General features: G+C 28.2%; 1 protein-coding gene across 3 annotated transcripts in view; it reads left to right on the top strand.

Annotated features, from left to right (window-relative positions):
• Positions 1-25,397, top strand: part of LOC113378840 (sodium/potassium-transporting ATPase subunit beta-2-like) — a 157,519-nt gene that overhangs the window by 115,327 nt on the left and 16,795 nt on the right. The window lies entirely within an intron of this gene.

A 25,397-nucleotide genomic window follows, 5' to 3' on the forward strand; every position in this document is an offset into this window, starting at 1 on the left:
ATTAATAAAAATACAGATATTCATAATACATCACTAAAACAATAAATAACAATCTCTACAAGTTAATTTCGTAATAAATTACTTAAACAAATTTTGAATGCCCCAAAATATGTTCGAAGGGGTTAATAAATAAAGATGTCGACATAAATACAATAAACGATAAAATACGAACACATTCATCAATTACAAAGCCGCCTCGAGGATCATCCGAACCGACTTGCCAGAGAACTATGCCACAACACTAATAGGACAAGATTAAAAAAGAAATTCATGTTACATTAAAATATGGCAACTTTGAAAATCTCTAACAATGGTCAGTAGTCTTTTGAAAAGTCAAGTATTTATTCCTACAGTTTTACTTGTTGTCCATCCAGGACTGGTGTAAAAATTACTATAATAAAAAAATGAATAAAATACTCTACTGAAAAACTATTTCTTTTTCCAAAAAATAATTGCAAATTAAATTTAAATAACATCTGAATAATTCGAAGTATGCGACCATCATTTATGTTCAAATATTTCTTAAAATGAAACATTGACACGGTTTACAATTAATGCAAGGTAGCAATGCTTAATTATAAATCTAGTTAATTTATTTTTCGTGTCGTGCATATAATATAACCAGATTCGATATTCTTCTTTAATAAGCATATTTAGTACATTTCAATTTCATCACATATGCTTATTCAACAATTTTATTTCGATTATTCTGATGTTGTCTGTTAACATGATTAAACAAATGCGAATGCAAATGTATTATAAAACTATATTTTACTTATAAAAATATATGAACGTATAAAATTGAATACTTAATAACATGAGTTACATCTATGAATAGGGCTTCCAATACCGTACAAAAATCTGAATACCGGTATTCGATATTTGAAAAATAAAATTCCGGGATCCCGGTTTTAATACCGGTATTGTCGATGAAAAATTAAATAGGTATATTTTTACTTACTTCAGTTGTTATATTGACATATTAACAAATAATATATGAAATCTAACAAATATTGTCCTGAAATGAGTACATATTATTTATTTATTACATAAGGAGTAGAAGTAGATAGAAACAAAAAACGTGTCAGTAAAAATATATTTTTTCTGTTACATTTTACATTCTACATTTATAATAAGAATTTATTATTTAATAATATATTTAAGAAAAGAATAAATTATAATTCATGGCTAATGTTTTTAAGAAACATAAACAATCAATTGTTTGATTATCTAGCGAGGACCGAATTTTATTACAAATATAACCAGCCGCCGAAAAAGCTCTATCCGATTTTACACTTGTTGGTACAATTGTAATTAAGAAATTATACATATTTTGTAGGTTTGTTCCTTTTATTCCTGTTTTTTTACAAAAAGTAATTTCATTTTTTATTTTTTGTTCTAGACTTGGAGTTTTTTAACACACACACGGGTGAAGTATTATTTTAATATTTTTTAATTACACACTAACTTAAAACTTTGGTTTATATACTCACTTATAAATATCATAAGTTCAAATTAAACACAATATTCACACAATATTATAAACACACTATTCTTTATAATAAACATTTATTTTCCCGCAACTTTGAGATGTTATCTACACGAAATTTACACAACTGCCTACTTAGTACATTTCGGCTTTATGTAACATTTTATTTAGTTTAAGGGAATTCCCTTGATTTTGAATATGATCAATAGAATTTCTTTATGTGTGTGAGTGCAAGTCAAGTTATTACCCGTTCGGATTTCTCGGGAATTACTGCGATGTGTGCAATTCATCGATAAAAGATTATTACAATGTTGACTATTCTTATGTTGAATGCAATACAATTGAGAATATGATTCATTACGTAGTGTGTTTCTACTATATTAGTTATTAATATTAACTAATTAAGCGTTGGGCCATAACAATATACTTCGCAAATTCTCAATATGATGTCAGCGACACGCAATTTAAACAACTGCCGTTCTTACTTATGTAAAATGATTATATATAATAAATAAAGAATTATATCTCATCGATTTAATTATTATGTTTAAAAATCATTGATAGCGAATTCGATATAGCAACGAGGCACGTGAACGCATAATAACTTTTGTAAATGAACCCTTTTGAATGAATCGCTTTATCTTGCCGACACTGCTTGTCGATGTGTCACACTCAGCTGATCGTCGGCAATACACAATACATAGTTTAGAAACTAAAACTTTATATGTGTTTTGCGTAAGTTGAATTTTTGATAGAATACTAGTAATACCGTAATACCGGTATTATTTGCATCAATACCGGTATTGAATACCGGACAAAAATCGTCCGGGATTCCGGTATTCGGGATTACGGAATCCCGGTATTGTAAGCCCTATCTATGAACTTAATGGTTACCTATGGATACTTATGTTTGCAACAAAACAGGTATTTCAAAGTAACCCTCTTTTTAAATAGTTAACATAAGGGGTGCTTATTGTTAGGGAACAAAAGATTCAAATGAATCGATTTTTAGTGAATAACTATGCGCAGTAGAAAATATAATATAATCAAAAAATATAACATTGTAAATAAATAACAATGTAAAACATATATGCTTTATTTTCTGTATTTATGAAACAAAATTTAAAAAAAACTAGTGGGCATGGCATAGTGCTTTAAGGCAAATTGCTGGAACTTACCGTATCGTAATAAAATATTCGAAGAAAATAAAATGTTTTCAAATAGATTATTATAAATACTGTAGCTTTCATTATTCGTATTTTATAGACCAAATATAAGACGACGACGTTTATATAGGTTCACTGTAAAGTAAATAAACAAAACTTAAAGAAACGAAGTTAAAAAGAAGGATCTTATCTCATATTTCTAAGAATTATATAAATTGAATTCAAAGTTGAAAAAATTATTTATTTGAAGTATATAGATGAGCTTTAGTATTTTAGCTAGAATTAACATTAAACACCGATAGATTTAACATTACTTATATTATTATTAGAATTAACATTATGTTCGAAGTTCAAACCATCTTATTTATTGTAAATTGAATTTAATTTAAAAGTGATCGTTTTTTTTCAAAACAAGCAAAATGTTTTTTTTAATCTTTCAAATTGGATGCTTCGTTCTCTCAAAAACTACATTTTTTTGCACAATTTGCTCCGTATCTTCGAAACGGTTGGACCTGCCTCTGCAAAAAACTAATCAGCGCGTTTCCCTATCAATAGGTATCGATTGTTTTTTGAATTATTCAAATCGGCTGATCCATTCGGAATAAATCGTAGACGAAAAATTGTATCCATACATACACACACATATACACATCCATTTTTTCTGAGGTATGCCAAAGTGTTCAGAAATCTTTGAAACGTAAAGATATGCAAAAGATATGCAAAAATTTCAATAACTTACTTTTTAACTACGGGAAGTTAAAAATAGATGTGCATGATACTCCTGGCAACAATATTAGAAAAATTTGGTTTTAGAAGAATTTGATGAAACTTTTGCAAGAAATTATTCTATTAGTTATAAAATTTGATTCTATTTAGTCAAAATAAGTACTTTTAAGCTTTTAAAAATTTATAATAAAATAATTTCCAATAATACAAAGTAAGACGTAGCAAATAGCAAGATGTTTAGAAAAACATGATGTCTCTTCCATTCATTAATAATTATTTATTTATTTACAAAAACTGATTGATCTATTGTTTTCGCACGATAAACAAAAAGCATTATTTCATGTAAGTTTGATATTCAAATCATAATATAGTGTAGAGGCAATAGAAATAACTAGTTTATTAACTGTATATAATAATAGGATGAAACATGTTTATTGACATGAATCATTTGTTCAGTACATAAAGTACTCGCGGGTTTTTCCACGGTAGGAAGTGCATTCGACAGTGACTTTCCGGGATAGGAGAGCTCGACGCCTAAAATGAGGCAGTCTTTAGAAAATATTCGTGTTTAAAAAGTATTAGTTACAGAATGAAAAAGTATAATATTAGGATTGTGACATATGATATGGTTTACCTTATCCATCATAATTAAAATATTTTTTAAACATATTCAAAAATTATCCAGTTATCAACAGCGAAACAGATTACCACTGGATAACTTTTCGGTCCCTTTTCCTTAAACATTCCATCAAAGTTCTTGATTTTTTTTTTCTTTTCTTTATAATGATATATTGTAATTCACAAAAACAATTAAAGAAATTCACAAATTATAGAGCACCATGATGATAATCGATTTTTCTTGCAAATAGCTTACTTTTTTTAATACTATTTTTTTATAATATTTAATCGCCAAATCCTATATACTCAATCCAATTATTAAATTATTAATGATTTATGAAATATTTGTTTATAAATTTACTGGTTTATGAAATATAGAGCCATCATTGTAATCAATAAGAGAAACCCAAAATAATTAAAGATATGCAAAATAAAGTTATATTTGCCAGTTTTTCCATCAACTTTATAGCTAACTATATGAATGTAAAAAGTAGTGTATGCTCAAGCAAATATTTGACGATCTTTGATTTTATGAAATTAACTGAAAAATCCGTTTTTAACTAATAATAAGTTGTCTAACAGATGGCTTAATAAACCATCCTTATATCAGAGCTTGTTTAGTTTTTTTTAGAGATAAAACTAATAAATATGGTTCGATTAGTTTTGATATTCAAGCATATTTTAACTCTCTATTAGCCGAATTTTTGAAAATTAAGGAAACAGAAAATCAGTAATTATAAACCTATATATGGAAATGAAACAAATATTTTGTAAATGTATTATGTGACTTTCACCTGTGCTTATAATAATCGCACTTCTGTTCCTTAAAAATAAATATTTTTCATATGTTCATGAAAATGTTATTTCGGGGTATAAAGCCATCAAAGGTCATAATTAAAGATATATCTTTAATTATGACCTTTGATGGCTTTATACCCCGAAATAACATTTTATTCATATTTTATTCATATTCGTTTTTTTATATTTTGCATCATCTCAAGAAAAAAGCCATAATCAGTTGGTCAAATATTAAAAAAACGGAATGTGACCTGAAAGTTACGCGAGCCATTGGGAGAGTTCACTCATCAATAAAAATATTATTCATAATTAAATTTTATTCATTACTTTGCGTAATTAAATATTTGGGCACATTTGTGATTTGGATTATCTTATATGAACATTTCATATTGTTTCTATATGCTCGTGATATTAGAGAAAACAAAGAAAATATCCATTACCATTATCGTTCCTACCTCATTGTTTTTTATCTAAACTATGATAAGTGATTATATAACAATAACATAAATTTTCATTTCAAGCATCCTGACTTACTCATGGCGATAACTTACTCATAGCAAATGGATTTAAAAATATTTGGTTAATATAAAAATTCGTCTGTAATTCTGCGAAGTTATAGATATACCGACAAATTATATTGGCATAAATATCACTAATAATAATAAAACATATATATGATTATAATCCTTGCTGTATTGATACAGCCGCTGATAGAAGTAATTGTTGGTTGTAAAGGTATGAATCATTTCTAACATGTTCAAATACTTTTCTTAAACTATATGAATATTATGGTATTGGTTTTAGTAAATTGTAATTTACCTGTCATGTTTTCATCTGCCGTAATGCCAGGAACAAAATATAATGGTCCTTGAAATTACTATTTGTTGTCTTTGGTACGAAATGAACGTTTTGATTTCTTTCAACTCAATACGAGCACCCATAACTATAAAGAAAGTACTTCATTAATATATATATATATATATATATATATATGTGTGTGTGTGTGTGTGTGTATTGTATATATATAAATTAAAGTCAAAAATCAGCGTAAAAATTTGTAGTGATCCCTAAATAATAGAGTCCATAATAATGAATTCATTGTGAAATCGAACAAAATTGTAACCTCCAATTATATTTTGTCTAGATTAAATACGTGCCTTATAGCAGTTTGTGCCTACAAAAAGTACTTGGTATCATGTGACAATAAGTATCTAAAATCTTTTCCTCAGAAATAATTTTAGCTGAGGCGAGAATAATATTATCTAACTAAATAATTATACAACCATTTTATGTATTTGGCTAGTGCAGTTAAATCCAAGTGTTGTTTATATCAAATTACCTCAGCCAAGTTTAATACCAAAGCAAATGATTTTATCTGCTCACAATTTTGCTAAGCCGCGATTAACGCAAGATATCGCGAGGTATACTAACCTATAAAATATAAGGTCAACTCATCCACATAAATAAGATTAAATATTTGAAATCAAAAGATTAAATAATAAAAACAAATTACGTTAAGATATCTAATTATAAGAATAAATAAGATATATTTTTCTTGTAGATAATGAATGGTTAAATGCGAGAAAGCTTGTTATCATTTACGTGAGCAAATACTAATTGAAAATTTCATATCGCATGTGCAGATATAACACCTACAGACAATTATGAGTGTTTGACTAGGATATGCACTCAACTTTTCTTCTTGACGAAATTTTCCTCGTTGTCTTTATTGTAAAGAGGCTTAATATAATATATAACTAACGTTATTTAGTCATAACGGAGATAGATAAAATTAACCGAATGTAGAAGATGGGCTTTGAATTAACATACAAAAAAAATACTATGCATGGTAATATTTTCACTCAAATCTGACCCTTTCGCTACGAACGTCGTCTATAGACAACATCCGATTAATGACCTGTATGTACGATTGTTGACTATGGACGACATACAGTGTTACAAATTTTGTTTCAAAATTTACCACTTTGAGTTAAATTATTGAGAATATTAACTTTTTTATGGTTTTTAGTTTTTTGGAAGTATATTCTTTCTTAATACATTTTTATCTACAATGAATGAAAAATATAAAATTATATAGTGTAACAAATATTTGGGTAGTTTACTCGCTGGTATAGCAGCGTCATTTTTGCGGAAAACACTCTTGTAGCGAAAGGGTTAATAAGGGTTTAGCATGCTTGAAGAAATAGTTGTTATACATAGATGGAATTCAGAAACTTCAAACTAATCAATTTCAAGTATTTTTAAAACTGAAAAACAATAAACATTCTCCGTGGAGTATTTACCTGCTCTAAATGGAGTATTTGGTACAAGCAAACTGATTGATGATAATATTGTGTACAGAACCTTCTTCGATATCTTTAAACATTGATCTATTTAATAAAATTGAATCATTGGACAAACTGAAAGATCACACTTTACTGTTTAATCGCGAGATTGTCTTTCAAGTCGTCATACAGACAATTGAATAAATATTAGCTGAAGTTATAGATTACTTTTGCAACATAATATGATTTCGTAAATATGTTAATACTAATTATCACATGCACTAATATAAATACTTGAAAAGTCGCCAACTTGCAAAATCAATTTGTAGGGGAGACTGGGTTGTGCCACTTTTTTGATCGGCAATAATTTCGTCAATTCACCAGTCAACTGGGAGGAAAGTAAATTGAATGGTAATTTGGACATTTGTATATAAGGATATAAAATATTGTTTTTAAATACGATGGAGTAGTCATAAAATCAAATCATACAACAACAGGACTAGTGTCACAACCGTCCACACCCCCAGGACTGTGGTGACAGGCATAAAAATAGGTTAAAAAACATAAGCACCAAAATAGTTTATAACGACTTTTATTGTTGTTAATAACAATTATCTGTAACAGAGCACAACATAATCATTTAAACAACGCTTATAAATCTAATGCTACAATAAATAACAAAACATAATTTTTTAAAGAAAGTTAACAAGAAATCTTTGCGAAATTTTATTTTCATGTATTAAATTTTCTTTTCCTCTCTTTTTTGTATCTTGTCTTACAAGGGAACCCTCATGTTTATTCTTCTGGGATTATGATAAAACTTCTCATGATGATAGAGTTGATAGTCAAACCGAATCCCATGAAATATTATAGACCTATGAGAAGTGGTTAAATTATTTAAGTTTAAGTTAGTTAAGTTAGATTTTTTTCTCTGATTAGTTTTCCAACCGTACCCAACGCATACTTTTGTAGACAAATTATCCTTATGAGCTAAATTATCTACGAAAAAACTAATTTCTGGTAATTAAGTACAAATATTCAACTTACAGCAAAATAATAAGCAAAGTGATCTATCTGTTTACAAGTAACAGTTATTATTAAAAGAAATCGAACATGAAAACTTATTTTTGACTCTTTAAAAACAATGCGGTCTACAGATCACGTTAATGTAAGGCGCTGATCAAAAGCAATAATCGAACTTGTTCGAATAATCATACTTCATCTCTCTCCTTTTGGACCCTATCTCAAAATCAGTATAGTTTAGCTGTTACGATGACTGTTACTACCGTACCCTGGCACAACCATACCCAGTCACTCCCCCCCACTTACATAAAAAAAATATAAACAAGTTTTATAAAATGTTTAGGATAAATTTATACCACTAAATATTCTTAATATTATTTTTGCTTTATCATGATGATAAAAAAGTTGATTATGCTGGAAATCGTATTCATTTGTCAACCTAGATCATTCGTCTGTAAAATTTGTTCTTTTACCGTATGTTTTTTTGTTTGAAATTATGACTCATTGCTGTCTATCAGAAGGTATTTCAACTTCACACAACTACAGATAGCATATTCAATATCCATTAAGAAATACAAATGAAAAAGCGGCATCGCGTGCCACCATAGCTCCACGCTGGTCAAAGGCTTTGTAATGAGTCGGCCGTTACCCCAGCGAGACGTAGACGGATAGGTAAATGTAGATACGAGTAAAACAACACTCGAAAACTGCAAACGATCATGCAACCGGCATGTGTAATTTTTCACGGCCACGATTGTTTATGGGATTTTCCGATTTTTATCGCTGATGTCTCAAAGTTTTTCAAATGGATTAGACAGGATCAGCATCAGTCTCGACCAATTTCTTGTTATAATTACCATTCTGATAGATCATTGGGTCCAATCAAGAGATCACTTTTATTATTTTGGAATGCCCTTGAAGCGCGAAAAACATAAATGGAAAGAGAAAGATGGATTTTGAGCACAGAAAATCTTAAAACAACATCATTACTACTAAGGTGACCATACGTCCTGGATTGGCCGGAACAGTCCCGAATTTCCGCCTTGCGTCCCGGCTTTTTGCTAAAAGCAATATTTGTCCCGGATTGTCCCGGATTTTTAAAAATGTTTTGATTGCCATATATTTTTAAATATATTTCAACTAGAATATTTGAACCCAACAAATGTGCATAAAAGTTTTTAGTTCCAGTAATCCACGGGGCAGCGTTATGACTTCTTAATAACGTGGTAATCCTTTAGAAAGCAATCTAACGTTATACATTTTATATTAGCTATCAGCATAAATAATATTTATTTATTTAGGGATCGATCAGTGTATATCAGTATATATGTGAGGTCGAACCTCTGATTGAAAGCCCATAACTCTAATCACTTATTAACGTGGAAGCATCTTGCTCAAAATATACTCCAATTTTATTTCTGACGTTGTCAGTCTAATGTCATGGCCATTAATTCGCTAGTTATGAGTGGAGCTAATATTGGTAATGTTACTATTATTTATCTACTTTCACACATTATAAAACATAAATTACAAACCCTCAAAAATTTGGGAAATTTACATTTATTACCTACAAAAATTGCATAGGACAAAAAGTTCAAAAACAATAACTTGCGATAGTAAAGTAAATTGACATGGCTATTCAACCCTAGCGAAAGAAATTTTGAGCATATTTATATAGTAGCCTAATGTAGTCACAGAATTTGATATAATAATAACAGGTAGTACTGCTATAGGGCAGATCTGTGAGTTAAACTCCAACTCAATTCAGGGCTATTTTCAATTGGACACATATTTTTCATCTATATTTTCATCACTATTGTACGATGGCAGGTTGTCCAAAGCGAGGTTCAAACTCACGACCCCGTCTACACGAGTCCGTGAACTTAACCATTACAACCTATTGATTTATGTATAAAATTAATTAACGTGAATCCTAATTTCAATTATAATCTCAATACGGATAAATGAAATGTTTGAAAGTACAAAATCCACAAGAAACAAAACTAAACAGTATTGCAAAACTGAGCCTGGTCAAATTTCAAACGTTACCCGTGCCATCACACCGACAAAATGATAAACGATCGTGGACGTTTAGTTCAGAAAAGCATCATAACCTTGACTTAGTTATTTTAGCCTTGACTTAAATACTTTTAAACGGGATGGAAATTTGAAAAGTTATTATTCAATATAAGCATTAAGAAATATTCTTTGAACAGAGCGTACAAAAACCAATGACAATGAAAAGAAGGACAACGAATAGAAGATTAAAACTAATTCCTTTGAAACCGATATTTCTAAAATTTTGGTTTACGTTCATAATAGAAATTAACTATGAAGTGTAAAATATTTAACTTTTAAAAATGCATATTTACAATAATTCAAATGCAGTTAAATATTATTACTAAAAATTAACTGTATACCAAGAAGTCTTAACTTGTCTATCATCTAATCTAACTACAATATAAGATTAATTGGTGTATTTAAATAATAAAATACTTCTCAATAAAAGGACACCAGGAGAGTGAAATCAAAACTGGCTCTTAATAAAATTTCAATTTACAAATACGATAAATCAATTGTAATCAAGACAATAGTATAAAATAACAGCGAACAATGTTGTACATAAAATTTTGTATCATAAATATTCGCAAAGATGTTATGTCCTGAAAGAATCATGCACTTGTTTTACATGTCACGCTCAGGAATGTATTGCCAATGTATATTTTTGTCTTCAGGCCAGTTAGCTTTATTTCAGACGATGATTAACGGTTTCATTTAACAGACAAAAAAACTGTTCAGACGTAGACAATAAATCGTAAAACAAAAAACTGTTTAAGCTAATACAAACAAAAGCTTTGTGTACAAATCTTTTACTGGATAATATTTATCTAAGACTCGAGATGAGTTTCTTATCAAAAAGAAAACTGCTAAGACGCGTTCAAATAAACGAGTAAATAAAATATGTATACTTACTTGAACACCAAAATTTTATAAGCTAAACCGCCACAATAAGAAAAAAATCCATTGTTTTTTGTAGACGTTAATATTTACATTTACATATTTGAAAATTGGTATACAGATAGAATAAATATCAAAAACAATATTTTTATTGTAAAGATCATTTTTGCACAAACGAGACATCTGAACAAATTTATTTAAAAAATGATAAAAGTTAGTAAATATGAGATCCGTGTTGTTAAATATGTATTTATGATTCGCTACATACAAAACGACACAATCTTGATAAAAAAAAATTATACAATTCGGAGCTGTAGAGAGAATATTTTCAAGAGTAACCGATTTTGAAGTCGAAAATCATTATATTTGAACTCACGATGTGAAGAGTTGATTAGTTTTCGGTAAAAGCCTGTCAACGGCTTCCGAGATACGGAGAAAAAACTATATATATAAAAAATCACATTTAACGAATGCACATCAGATCATCGGACTTTTTATGAAGGTTTGGGTTCTGTAGCCGTATTAATAGTTTCAAAAGTCACTTCAATTCTTCCAACGAATAGTAATACCATACAAGTGAAACACATGCATTCTGTAATTTAATACAAATTTGACCTAATTTAGAGTCCGTACACGTACAAAAAAGTTTAATTTATAAAAGCAAATGCCACCTAAATCGACAATTTTTACTAACGGGCTTGTAATTGTTTTATCTTTTCTGTTACTAATAATCTAAAGAGTATGAATTAATTAGTTTATTTTTTATAAAAAATGGATTGATTTCAATTATTTGAAAATGATATATTTTCAAAAATATCAATATTTTAGTTTTAAATTTCGGAGTAATTTTAAAGTATTTATTCATAGAGCAAGAAGTTTCAGTACATTGCCTCAAAGCACAATATAATACTCCACCAGTTATTTAATGTCGCTTAGCCATATATGTATGTATATTCTTAAAAAATGTGTAAAATAATGTAAGTTTCATATACTTTATTATTTTAGTCCTAAACTTTGATTGATCGAAGGAATTGACTAATATAAAAATTAACTGTGTGTAAGTGTAAATAGGATCAAAGGAAACCAGAATAGTTTTCAAAAGATTGAACAATTTCATTATTCATAGCTTGGCAATAACTGTCCCGTAATATACCTTCAAAGATATTGATTAGAATTTAATATCATATAGAAAATTTTCAAAAGTATGAATTCTAAATTTATCTCGCTCTTTCGTCGTTAAAATATAGCGTCTGCGGTTTTTCAACCGGTAATTCGTCACTGTTAACACATTAAAACGGGCATATTTCATACACATAATTTGCGTATCCACATCTGTGTTACGTATAAACAGAGTAAAAATACATAAATGTTTAGTAGTCACGTCTTGTCCTCGTACGAAAACCGACATAGACTCTGAAGAAAAAATAATCAAAGAGCTGATAATAATCGAACATGCTTTTTTATAATTAATCAGGCTTTTCAATATCTTTCTATGTTCCGGAAATCTCTGTTTTCTGTATTTTTGGAATCCCCTACAATGCAAGTTTTTGTCATATCTATTTTACTTCTAAACTAATAGAGATAGAGTTTCAGAATTACACATTTTATTTATATCATAGATTTATATGTAAAATATATGTAGTAAGTCAGTCATTGTTCACATAAGAAGTATTTTAAAATAATCTATTCTCTAAAAAGTTATTTTTTTATCATAAACTAGACTACTGCATTTTGAATCATAAGATCATATTTAGATTGTGAGTTAAACTCCAACTCGATTAGGGAAAGAATAGTGTGAGAGATTTTATACCGCAATATCCTAAATGGAGTATTTTCAATTGGAAACATATTTTAGATCTATATTTTCAAGTGAAAGTGGACATTGCTGCAGCATGATATCAGTTTGTCCAAAGGGCTGGCCTAAAATCGCGACCCGATCCACACGAGGCAGCACGTTTAATCATTACGTCCCAATATGCAATATAAGCAATTATATTAATTTAACTATTTTTATTATTTAGTAGACAATTTTTACTATATTCGCTAATTTTTAAAAAATACTATAAGCTTAATATATAAGTCCTTTTATGATAATAAACAAATTATACAAATATTGGTCTGAAAACTTTATTATTATTATTTTGTGGATATATCAAGAGTTTTAAACAAAGCAATGATTGTCATTTGTTTACCTCTTTATTTCAAAAATTCCTATAAGTACTTTTCTAGTTAAAAACTTTTACGAATCATATTGGCAGTTTAAAAAACAACAAAGTTCTTACTTATTAACCAATTCTACCATAAAATAGGCCAATGTTATAGCAAGGCTATGTTACGCTGCGTTTATCATATAAAATGGTACTAAAAACTGTCAAAATGCTATGTATTTTTTGTGCCATCAGGCGTTTTACACATAAAATATAACTACTCGCTTGTATTATTATGGCACATCAGAAAGATGCATTTATGATAAGATTATTCTTTTTATGTTCATGCGTTTTCTAGGTTAAATTTTATATCTAAAACACCTGATTGCACAGCAATTACATAACATTTGACAGTTTTTAGTATCATTTTATATAAAAAACGTAGCCTTGCCACAACATAGGTCTATTTTACGGCAGAATTGGCCCATTATTATTTGTTTACCAAGTGTTATTGATCATTTTGTTTATTGATTGCTGTTTCTACTTATTTGAAATAGTTTTAACATATAAAATATAATAATTGTCTATGCAGCTACAAATGAAGTCTGATTGTAATATAATAGAAAATTAAATGCACGTAGTAGAATTACCTATAAATAAAATAAGCTTGATATCAGCCAGGATTAATATTTATTAGGAAACGAAGGAAAATATGAAATAGAATATCAAATAAAAGAGAAGCTTATGTTTTCACCAGAAAATCTGATTTGTTACTTTTGTGTTTACTTGATGCTTCAAGCTATTCTAAAATGTTCGACAAAAAAATTAGGCTAGTGGTGCATGGCATCGTGCCTCAAGGCTAATCAGCACGTCTACTTATCAATAGGAATCGAAAATTTTGAATCATTTAAATCGGTTGAACGGTGTTCCCGAAATCTTCAACGAAAATTTGTATCCGAACACACACACATACATCCATTTTTTCTAATGGTATGCCAAGATGTTCAGAAACATCTTAGATTTTTTTTGCGATTACTCTAACTTACCCTAAGGCAACTTAAAAAGATACTTGATGGGTAAAATTTGGCCTGCCGTCGACAATTTCTCAAAAACGGCTGCACCGATTTTAAAAATTCAAAAACCATTTGGTAAAACTCGATGATGAATAGCATTGATTATAAATATCATTTACTTATTCCAAATATCAATTGTACAGATGGTGTATTTATTAATTATAAAAACCTGTTGAGTGATAAATTATTTCAAGGGCACCAGCTCCCGCCGTCGAGATGTAACATGTAAGCGCACACACGGGGCATAATTTAATATCCTTGCAGTGCTTGTCTTGGCACGATCATTTGCTCGAAATAGTTCGATCTAATATTAGATCCTTCAGGTTGTACACACATAACGCTTACGGAGCGTCTGATCGTCTCAAGACCATGATATAACCAATAGTTCGGTAATTGAAAACAAATAATTCGACGAAAAAATGTCTCATACAGCGCACGTTGTGACAATCAAATTAAAATTATTTAGCATGCTTTAGACTAAATGACCTTTACGTATATTACATGCATTACTACATTTTTACAGCATCTGTATTTCTATATAATTTAAAAAAATCTTATTGTCCATTTTAGTCATTGGTATAATCTTGTAAATGACCAGCAATGAACTATTTCAAGCTTATATAATTATGCATAAACAATTGTTAAATTGATTTTAAATAAGCAGGAAAATAGGGTAGGGTTTTGCACAAAGGTCCTATTTAACTTTAAATAATTATATTATCTAAATCAAATGAACTACATAAAAAACATAACACGTATCATACAAACAACTATCGCACTATGATCAGTAAAATTCCCAGTTAATTCCTTATTACGAAAATTTGTTTTTTTACGATTTTTCTAAAATTTGCCATCTGTCTCCTTTTCCCCCTTTATGCAGGGTAAAATTGGACAGCCACGGGGCAAATAGATCCAATGTCTTATTTCTAATTTTAAAGGAAAATATTAACTACAATAATCAACCAACGCAAACTATAAGTTTAGTAGGCACATTTTTGAGAAAGAGATCACTGTATATAACCTTGATCTGGTATTTTGTCAAAAATATCCACCAGCAGAGTTTGGATAACTATTAATTTAATTTAATTCTCGTAAAATTGTTATTTTTAACTGAATTTACATTTTTATTTTCTCTTTATATTGTTAACAAATTTGCCAGGGTTAAGGTTCAGTTTGTTCTTCTTAGCCCAACCACATGTTAACTATTATAGAGGGTATATAAGAACATTTGTTGAATCTAACTTGAAATTGATAATACATCTTATAAAGCAAATAAATAACGTATACTTAAAAATTATATTAAGGTCTCGTAAATTAAACAACAGCGCTCACAACCAAAAAAACTAACAACGAAAGAAAATACTTTTGTTATCCATTTAAACATTACCCGCGGACCTTTAAGCCCCGCTCTACCCCAAGTTAAATTTATTATTAAAGACCCAAAGTCAAAACTAATTGAATAATATAACTAAGAATTATACTATGGTATTTCTAATCAAAATGGAGTTTAATTGCAATTTTTCTTCAAGATCTATTTTTTAATATTTGTCTTTAATTATAATTGATACAATTTTGCATTGTCCTCTAATAAATCAGTTCAAGCATATTTTTAATTGTAAAACTACAAAACTGCCCTTATCATAAAATAATAAATATGTACCTAACAAGAAGTGAAAATTAGCTTCAGTTAACAAGAAGTTAAAACTGAACCAATAAGATAATTAAGACTTATACTGTGGTATTTCTAATCAAAATCAAATGTAATTGAACTTTTTTTTCCAAAATCCATTTTTTAATTTTTGTCTTCAATTTGTTAGCAAACAATAGGCCGAATCGCCTATTCAATGTTAATTGTTATAAATTGCTCAAATATTCGCAAGAAAAATAATATACGGTTTACTAGATTAGATGCAATCGTGCAATTACCATGATATTCATAAACAAATTTTAGAATATATTAAATACTTATATTTTATCATTTTTCATAATTTGTTTTTCAAAACTCAAACTGTGCAACATTAAATAATTATACTGATAATTCCGATAACAATAAATATCACAATTAATTATTATGAATTTCGATAATGAAAGTTAATAAGAAGCAATAATATATTCTTATTATTAGTACAATATGAAAATACAAGCAGAAGGGTTTTAAAACCTAATTAAATAGTTCATAATAGAATTATTATAACTTAATATTTGACTGAATATATATTTAATTAAATAATCAGAAACCTATATTAGAATTTGATTGGTCTCTTAAAAAATTCAGATACAATCATATGCAATTTCAGATCCTAGAACATTTTTTTTTATTCAATTTTTGATTTATAGATTGTGAATTTGAATAATATTATGTACACGTACGAGTACATAAATAAATATATATATATATATATATATACATATATATATATATATATATATATATATATATGCAGCTAGAATATTGCATATTCTGTAAGAAGTCAAGCAAGAGGTAAAATCATATGCGTTTCGCCTGAAAATTTTATTGTGGTTATAAATGGTGATAACGTCAATTTTATGTTGAGACGTGTTGTTTGATAGCTGATACGAGATGAATTGTTTAATATATTCACGTACCAATAAATCGCAAATAGAATTGATATTACAATGAAAAGTTTCTACAGTTCCGTGAAATTATTATTTGAAAAACAAATTTATATGATTCACTAGGCATTGCAAGCTTGAAGAGGAAATTGAGGAAAATTTTAACATCTGAAAAATTTGAACATTGAAAAATATCATACAATAACAAGCAACAAATAAACGATTTAACGCACATTATTTAAAGATAATTTTTAACTTAACTTGTGATATTTCTAAGGTGACATTCTCAAAAAACTCACATAAAATCCTATTTTTGTTCCACAGTTATAGTCTTATATCTACCGAGCTGATAAAATTCTGATATTTCCAAAAATCATATATACTTTGCATCAAAGTATTTAAAAAAAATAAGACTAAGAATTGATAGTAATGTTTCTATTTTAAATAGATTGTACATTTTCATTGTTGAAACTTTATTAAAGCGTAACAAGGCTTAAAGGTCCGCGAGTAAAAGGGTTCTCCACAAATATCTCAAAAATAAGTATTGCTAAGAATTTTTAACAACAATATTTAAAAGTAGAGGGAAAAAATGTATAACCAGTTATCACCTTGATTCTCATGACGTCGCTATCCGGAGATAAACGGCGACAAATCCATAACAAAAGTATTTTCTTTTGTTGTTATTTCTTTAGTAGGTCACTAATACAATGTTATTTAGTTTACAAGAGCTTAATATACATTTTAAGCATACTTTATTTAATTGTCTTATAAGATGTATTGTTAATTTTAAGTTAGATTCAACAGTTTTGGAACGTAGATGGAATTAAAAGGACCAACTGAGCCTTTTCTCTGACAAAAGTATAAACAATAAAAAGTAGCGAATAAAAAAGTAAATTAAGTTAAAAAAGCGATTTCACATGAGATAAATTAGGTACACAGTTATTCCAACTCTGAATATTTCTGACAAAAATACCAGATCAAGGTTATATACAGTGTTATCTTTGTGAAAAATGTACTCATGAGATTTATATTTGCATTTGTTGAATAATGTAGCTATTATTTCGTAAAATTATTTTAAATGAAAAATAAGACATTTGACCTATTTGCCTCTGGTCGCCCCATGTTACCTCGCCTAAGGGTAAAAAAGACCAAGTGATAATTTTTTTTAAAAAAAGCCGAAAGAACACATTTCTGTAATAATGAATTAGCTGGGAGTTTTACTAAACTAGTCAGATAATTGTTTGTTCGATATAAGTTTTGTTAAAAATGATTTTAAAAAAGCATAAAAATTCATAACATTATATATTTTACTTTTCATTCATTGTTGATTTTATTTAGTATGAATCGAACTTCTCAATACATACATGAACAAGCTTTTAATTTCAATTTCGATTGTGTTATTATTTGATCAAATATCAATTAGAACATGGAATGCGTTATTGAACTTGAATAAATTTCGTTTGTAAGGTGATACTGTATTTACTCGTGTGGGATTTTAATACATTGTTAGCCAATGATAGTATTTGACAGTCAGCTGATAGAGTAAGAAAAACCACTATAAATATCAGGGCTTTCCAAAATTAAAAAATTTATAATATATATATATATATATATATATATATATAAATAGATCGTAAGTTCAAAACAGATCTATTTGTATGTCTATGTAAGTCTTAAAGGTTCATTTCTTCCTCATCTTTTACTCATTTTGGCCTTGACGCCTTACATTGAATGCTTGATAATTTTTCCATTGCATCTTATTCCTTTCACATTTGCACTTGGATGCAATATGCAATAATGTTATTATCGTTTATATATAACTAAATAATACTTGCATTAGCGTCTCGTCTTATTTGCGCAACGTGTGCGTAAGACATTGTATGCTTAATTCCTATTTGCACAAACGCCATTGGATTACGGTACGACTGTTAATGAATTCACATCATTATTGAAAATTATCGAAAATATTCATTATTAGTTATTATTTGAATTTTGATTAAAGATTCTTTAGCGCTTATTAAGTGTAGAAACGGTTTACATATTCATTTACAATTTCGAAAATAAGTGTCACAATTTGCTAATATGATTTCGTCTTAAGATTTTTTACATTTGAAAAATAAAATTTATAATAATACTGCAATTTAAATAAATATAAATGGACCGCAGGTAAAAAAAGTGTTGGAAGAGGTCGACCACCGATATCTCAAAAATCATAAGAATTCTTCAACAACAATATTTGAAAGTAGAGGGAAAAAGATGTATGACCAGCCATCATCTTGATTCTTACGACGTCGATATCGGGAGAAGAACGGAAATGTTTGAAAGTTCATAACAAAAGTAATTTCTGTCGTTGTTAATTTTTAAAGGTCTTGTAATATAAGATAAGGTCTTGTATAATTTACATATTTTTTAAGTACACATTATTTAATTGTTTTATAAGATATATTGTTCATTTCAAGTTGGAATCAACTGTTTTTTTATAAAAGCTTACACCCATATGGCGTAAAAAACAAAACTGAACCTTTATGCAGGCAAGGGTGTAATAAGTGAAAAGTAGTAAATAAAAAAGTGAATTAAGTTAAAAAATCAGTTTAACAAAAGTTAAATTAAATAAATTATCAGATGAATATTTTTGACGAAACGACAGATCGAGGTTATTTACAGTGTTATCTCTGTAAAAAATGCACCCATGAAATTTATTTTTTGCATTGGTTGAATAATGTAGCTATTATTTTGTAAAATCTCTTCAAAATTAAAATAAGATATTGGACCTGTTTGTTTATATTTACCCTGCCTATAGGGTAAAAGGACCAGGTTGCATATAATTGGTTTGGTTTTTAAAATATAAATTCTCCAAGTCGAATTGGACCGTTGTGCCCCGCCCTACCCTATGTATATGTATTAGGGTGGTCCTTAATATGGACATTTTCGAATTTCCTTGCGCCCAAGGACCACCCTAATATGTATGTATGTATTATTCTAGCCAAAAGCATCATTACAATGGTGACAAATGTAATCCTCACTATCACCTGCGCAGTTTACGTAGAACAATAAACTGTATGTTACTTTGCACTTGATCCATTTTACGCCGTCCCTACTTTCAGAATATGAGCTTCCAAAAAACAGAAACGATTTTTCTTTTTTGTTCATCATTATGATCGTTATGATCTAACTAAATTATCTACGGTAAAACTATTGCTACGCCAAAACTAAGCTACATGTTAATTTATTAATTCATTAAACCCTATGACTTGATATATAAAATGCATCAGCTAATTTAAATTCTTAGACGGATGTTCTTTTTTTTTTTTTTTTAATAATTTTATTTGATCATCTATCTACAGGAGATATAAAATCAATTTAACTTAGAATTTAACAAAGAAAGAAAAAGCTAAGATCTGCATCCAGTGATGCAGCTCTTTACAGTCTGATATATAGATTATATAAAACAAAAAAAAAATAGAAATTAGTACTTATTATTAAACCTAAAACAAGTCGTTGGGGTAGTTCTTTTTCAGTCTTCGGAATTGGATTCGTTCTAGCAGCTTTCTTGCAAGGTTATTTGGGTGAAAGGTGAGCCTATTACGATACTTTAGACAAAGTCTAGGAATCTCGTCTCTAATGAAAGAGACACCCAGTTCGTCATGGAGTAGCTAGTTGGGGGTGTATTTAGGTGCGTTGGCAATTTGCCTAAGCATTTTATTTTGGAACCTCTGTAAGATCTCTACATTTGAGTGGCTGGCTGTGCCCCAGAGCTAAATCCCATAGGTCCAAATGGGTTTGAGTATTGATTTGTATATCAAAACTTTATTTGACATCGACACTTTAGATTTACGACCCATCAACCAATATAGACGGATGATCAATTTCATACTTTAACATTTTAGATAAAAAATTGCATTGCTAAGATTAAGTTCCTAGGCTGGTTCAAAGTATAGTGGTTGTTAATCCGCCTTCAAAGAGCGGATTATATCTGTCCATATTAATACTTTTACATTTGCAAAATTGATTACATCTGGTAATAAGTAATTGTTGATAACTTTTTTGAAGGCAAATAATAAAGGTTGGTCAAACTTCCTAATCTGTTGTAAAAAAGCAATAATGTGCACTAGCTTCCGGAGAATCTGCATACATAGCCATATATAATAAATATACTCTTAAAATCATTCCAAAGAATTCTAAACATTAGCAGTTAATAGAAAATATTTCTATCTTATTGATACTAGAAATGATATATTTTTATATTGAATTCCAGACATTCTTTTTCCTCATTTGAAAATGAACGTGCTAAAATGCACAAAGTATAAACATTACTAAAATATAATTAAATTCTTTTTGTAAAATTATGCAAAACATTAAAATGATTATTTTTACTCCAAATGTTCCCAATATATTTCGAACAAATAGTAGACTGCCAAACAACTAGTTCTAATTATCTATATCTTTGCTCTAAAATCCATTTTTTCTCTATTTTTTCCTTGTGAAACTATAGTTTTTGATTTGAGCAATTATTTCCTAGTATTATATAAGTGATATAGCACAAGTTCATTTGTTTCGAGAAGGTCATATTAAACCTAAATGCAGACGTTCATTTCATGCCAATTCTATGCAATTTCATCAAATCGTCATGCCAATTCGATACTACTCGACTCGTGTGATTCATGCGATGAATTATTTAAATTTTTAATCACAAGTAAATTTAACGGATTGACGCAAACCATTTTTAATCGCAAATTAATTTAACGGATTGATATTGAATAATTGCTATTTAAATAGGTTAGCAGAGGAAGAAAAAATAGTGAATCGATAGAGAACGCATATTAATCTAGTTATACAAATGGAAATTTTGAATCAAAGTCAGATCAACGTCTTAGCTATGATGGAAATTAGATTGCTGCATGAAGTCATGAATTACTTTAATTACTTAAATGTTTATTATCGATTTGGTATCAACATTTGTGTACCAGAATGAAGCATTATTTTATGACTTCATTTTTATCAAAAGCTTTTGTGATTTATGCATTGCCCTTATATTTCACTCACAAATTTGTTAATATATTGTATTTTTAGAAAAACAATTATATTTATATGATTGTACAAAGCTTTATAATAATATTATTAATATCTTGAGTATCTTAAACAACAAATGAAAACCAGATAAAAAAACTTATGGCCTGGTTACTGTTTATAGCAATTAATAAGAAAATTGTTATATACGAGTATTGTCATTTTATTTTGCACATACTATTTTGGACAAGAGTCTAAAAAAGACAAATTTTTTTTTTTGTTATGCAAAAAAAAATCATTAAACTTATGCGTTTTCTTACAGTGTATTGCATGAAGGTAGTATTTTTCTGAAAGATCTAATTTATGTATATCAAAGATATATCTTTGCATATGGTATACTTTATTTAGGAGTGAATAACTAGTACATCTTCAAAATATCAGTACTTTGCTCAAATTTAGAAAATATAAGCCAACCAATTTGTACCATATCTCAAATATTTATCGACTATAATTTAGACTTTCAATGTTCTACTCTATTTTTTCTATTTTATTTTACTATACTATTTCAATAATTTATTTTAACTGTCATGCTTATGTATCTTGCTTCACTTTAATGTATTTAATAAAAATTGAAAATTCATTTATCATTTAAATAACGTTTTAAAAAACCCTTTGTTTCAAACTTACAAACATATCAAAGTTATTATATCATAAATTAATAAATTCAAATTTGAAATTGCGCAGGTCTGAAACTATTTGGTGAATAAAATGACAATAATAATTTCATATTCAAGTTTCAAAAAATGTTGCCGCGTCCTGTTTGCCTTACAACTAATATTTATACATGCGTTATTAATTATTGATCTAATTAAACAACTGATGTCAATTAAAAGTCATTATGATTATTTAATTATGAAAAGTATTAAATAGAACAAAATAATTTCTTGATTAAAAGAAGTGTTATATAAATAAGGCAGTGAATTAAAATGTACCAAGACACGTAAATATAAAAGTTAAGTAAATTCAAGGTATTCATCATTAAAACGATATATAAACTCTAAACTGATATAAAAGAACTTCTAAACATTTTAAAAAAATATATTATTTCAGTTGGTATGTCAATTCGGATTTTCTTGCTAATATATACTGAATATATGTATGAAAGACAAACTTTATGAGTAGTAAAACTTGACAATTGTTAAATTTTCAACTAGTCACAAAACCTTTATATAATAGATCACCATTTTTTGGTTGTGAGCACTGTTCTTTAGCTTACTAACCCCTAATATAATTTTCAGCATGCGTTATTTGATTGTTTTATAAGATGTATTGGTAATTTTAAGTTAGATTCAACAGTTTTTTCATATAACCTCTATAAAAGCTTACACGTGGGTGGGGTAAAAAGGCTCAACTGAATCTTGAACCCTAGAAAAGATGTAACTAATGAAAATAGTAAATGAAAAACAATTTTCCAACACATAAATTAAATAAATAGTTATTCTAACTCTGCCAATGAATATTCATGACGAAATACCAGATCAAGGTTATATACAGTATTATCTCTGTAAAAAATGTACGTATAAAATTTGTATTTTGCATTGGTTGAATTGTGTAGCTATTATGTTGTAAAATACCTTTAAAATTAAAAATAAGACATTGAGCCTGTTTGCTTCCTAGCCATCCCATTTTACTTCATCTGTGGGGTAAAAGGGATCAGGTGACAAATTTTTGAAAAACAGCAGAGCAACACATTTCTACAATCATGATTTAGCTGGACATAGTCAGATAGTTGTTTGTTTTATACGAGTTATTTGCTGTGATATAATTGGAACTGTTTTCACAATATAATTGCTTAAAGTTAAATTGGACCTTTGTACCCCGCTCTACCTTATGAGGTATAAAAATGAAGAAGTAGCTAAAATGTGCTATAGCTAGGGCCATACATAATTAGTATCAAAATGTACTGTAAAGATAATAAATATATAATAATAAATAATAATGAATGGAGCGAAAAAAATATATTTAAAATAATTGATGGAGATAATTGTCATAAAGACAAATATTATTTAATTATATCCAATATAAATAAATAATAATAATATATCAACAGTGTCTCTGAAATAGGAATTAAGTTTTTGAATTAAATCCTTGTCATCGTGCATTATTCACATTCTGCAAATGATGAAATTATTAGAGCATGTATTTCCATTTACATAGTAAGGGGAAATCGGCTTGTGATGTGCACTCACGTCAATAGACAGATTTACTCAGCCGGGAACGAATCTACGCACCCTCTACAAATGCTCGATATTTAAATGAAAATTCGAGAAAAAATGCAAAATATTCCAATGATTGCAACTTTTTTTATTAGAATTCCTGTTGAAACTGTCAATCAACATTGTATGAGTTATAGCCAACGGAATAAAAAATAAACTAAGTGTGAGTGACACTTTACTTTGAGAAAAAGTCTCATGAACTTCTGATATATGTATACAATGGACTTAATCAATAAAAATGAGATTATGCAACTTTTAAATGTCAAAAAAATATTCGAATTGATCAAATTTTGAAATTTTGATGTGACCCATCATATAAAAACTATGAAAATTTTTAGAATTAACCCAATTTTGTAAGCCGATAATATTTTAAGGTATTCATTAAGACCGCGACCTCTATTATTATACTAATTTTAATTAATATGGCTAAGAAATGATTTAACAATTAATTACGAAGAAACCTACTGGCAGAGCTTTAATTTTAAAACTAATTAGCACTATTTCCAACTGAGCTTTTGAATTTCGTTGCATATTTTGTTGCAAACGTTAAAACATAAAATTAGAAAATCGGATTTTCTGGCAAAAATATGAACTTATACTTCGGGAAGTTAGGTAGTGGACATAATAATCCTAAAGTGATAATATATAAAAAAGTTGATTAATATTATATCGGCAGTATCATCTCGCGCCATCTCTATTCCATACAATAGACTATACTCTATAATTAATAATTATTAACTATGCAATAAGTTTCAAGTTTTTTACGAGGATTTTTCGTTTATATTTTTTTCTATTTAATATATTTTGAGGCGCAAATTTTAAATAAAATTCATTTTTCCTTTTACTTAAAAAAAATGGTTTCGCTTTACTTGTAAAAATTCGTTTTACTTGAATTATATGCATCTGGGCTGCGAAAAAAATATTTTTCATAAAAAATTAAAGATGTCATAAGGTAGTGAACCTTTACAGATATTAGCCAAAATGATTTCAACTATTATATATTATCCTCATCATATTACTGCGGTTACTAGAAATGATACAGTTTTTCTCATTGTTAATATACTATTTAAAGTCAAAATTACTTTCGTTTGATAGTTGTTGGCAAGTTATTATAGGACTTTAAATTAAACAGAAACAACTAACGTGTTTCATTCTTCATTAATCTCATATATCTTACTCTAATATATTTCAAGCCTTTAATAATTAGTCAACAATATGACATAATTATGCAAATTAACTCAATATTAAGGAACTGAC

This window comes from Ctenocephalides felis, unplaced genomic scaffold (assembly GCF_003426905.1).
Source record: "Ctenocephalides felis isolate EL2017-DRISC unplaced genomic scaffold, ASM342690v1 CF-g0.4_SCAFFOLD_01886, whole genome shotgun sequence".
NCBI classification, from domain to species: Eukaryota; Metazoa; Arthropoda; class Insecta; order Siphonaptera; family Pulicidae; genus Ctenocephalides; species Ctenocephalides felis.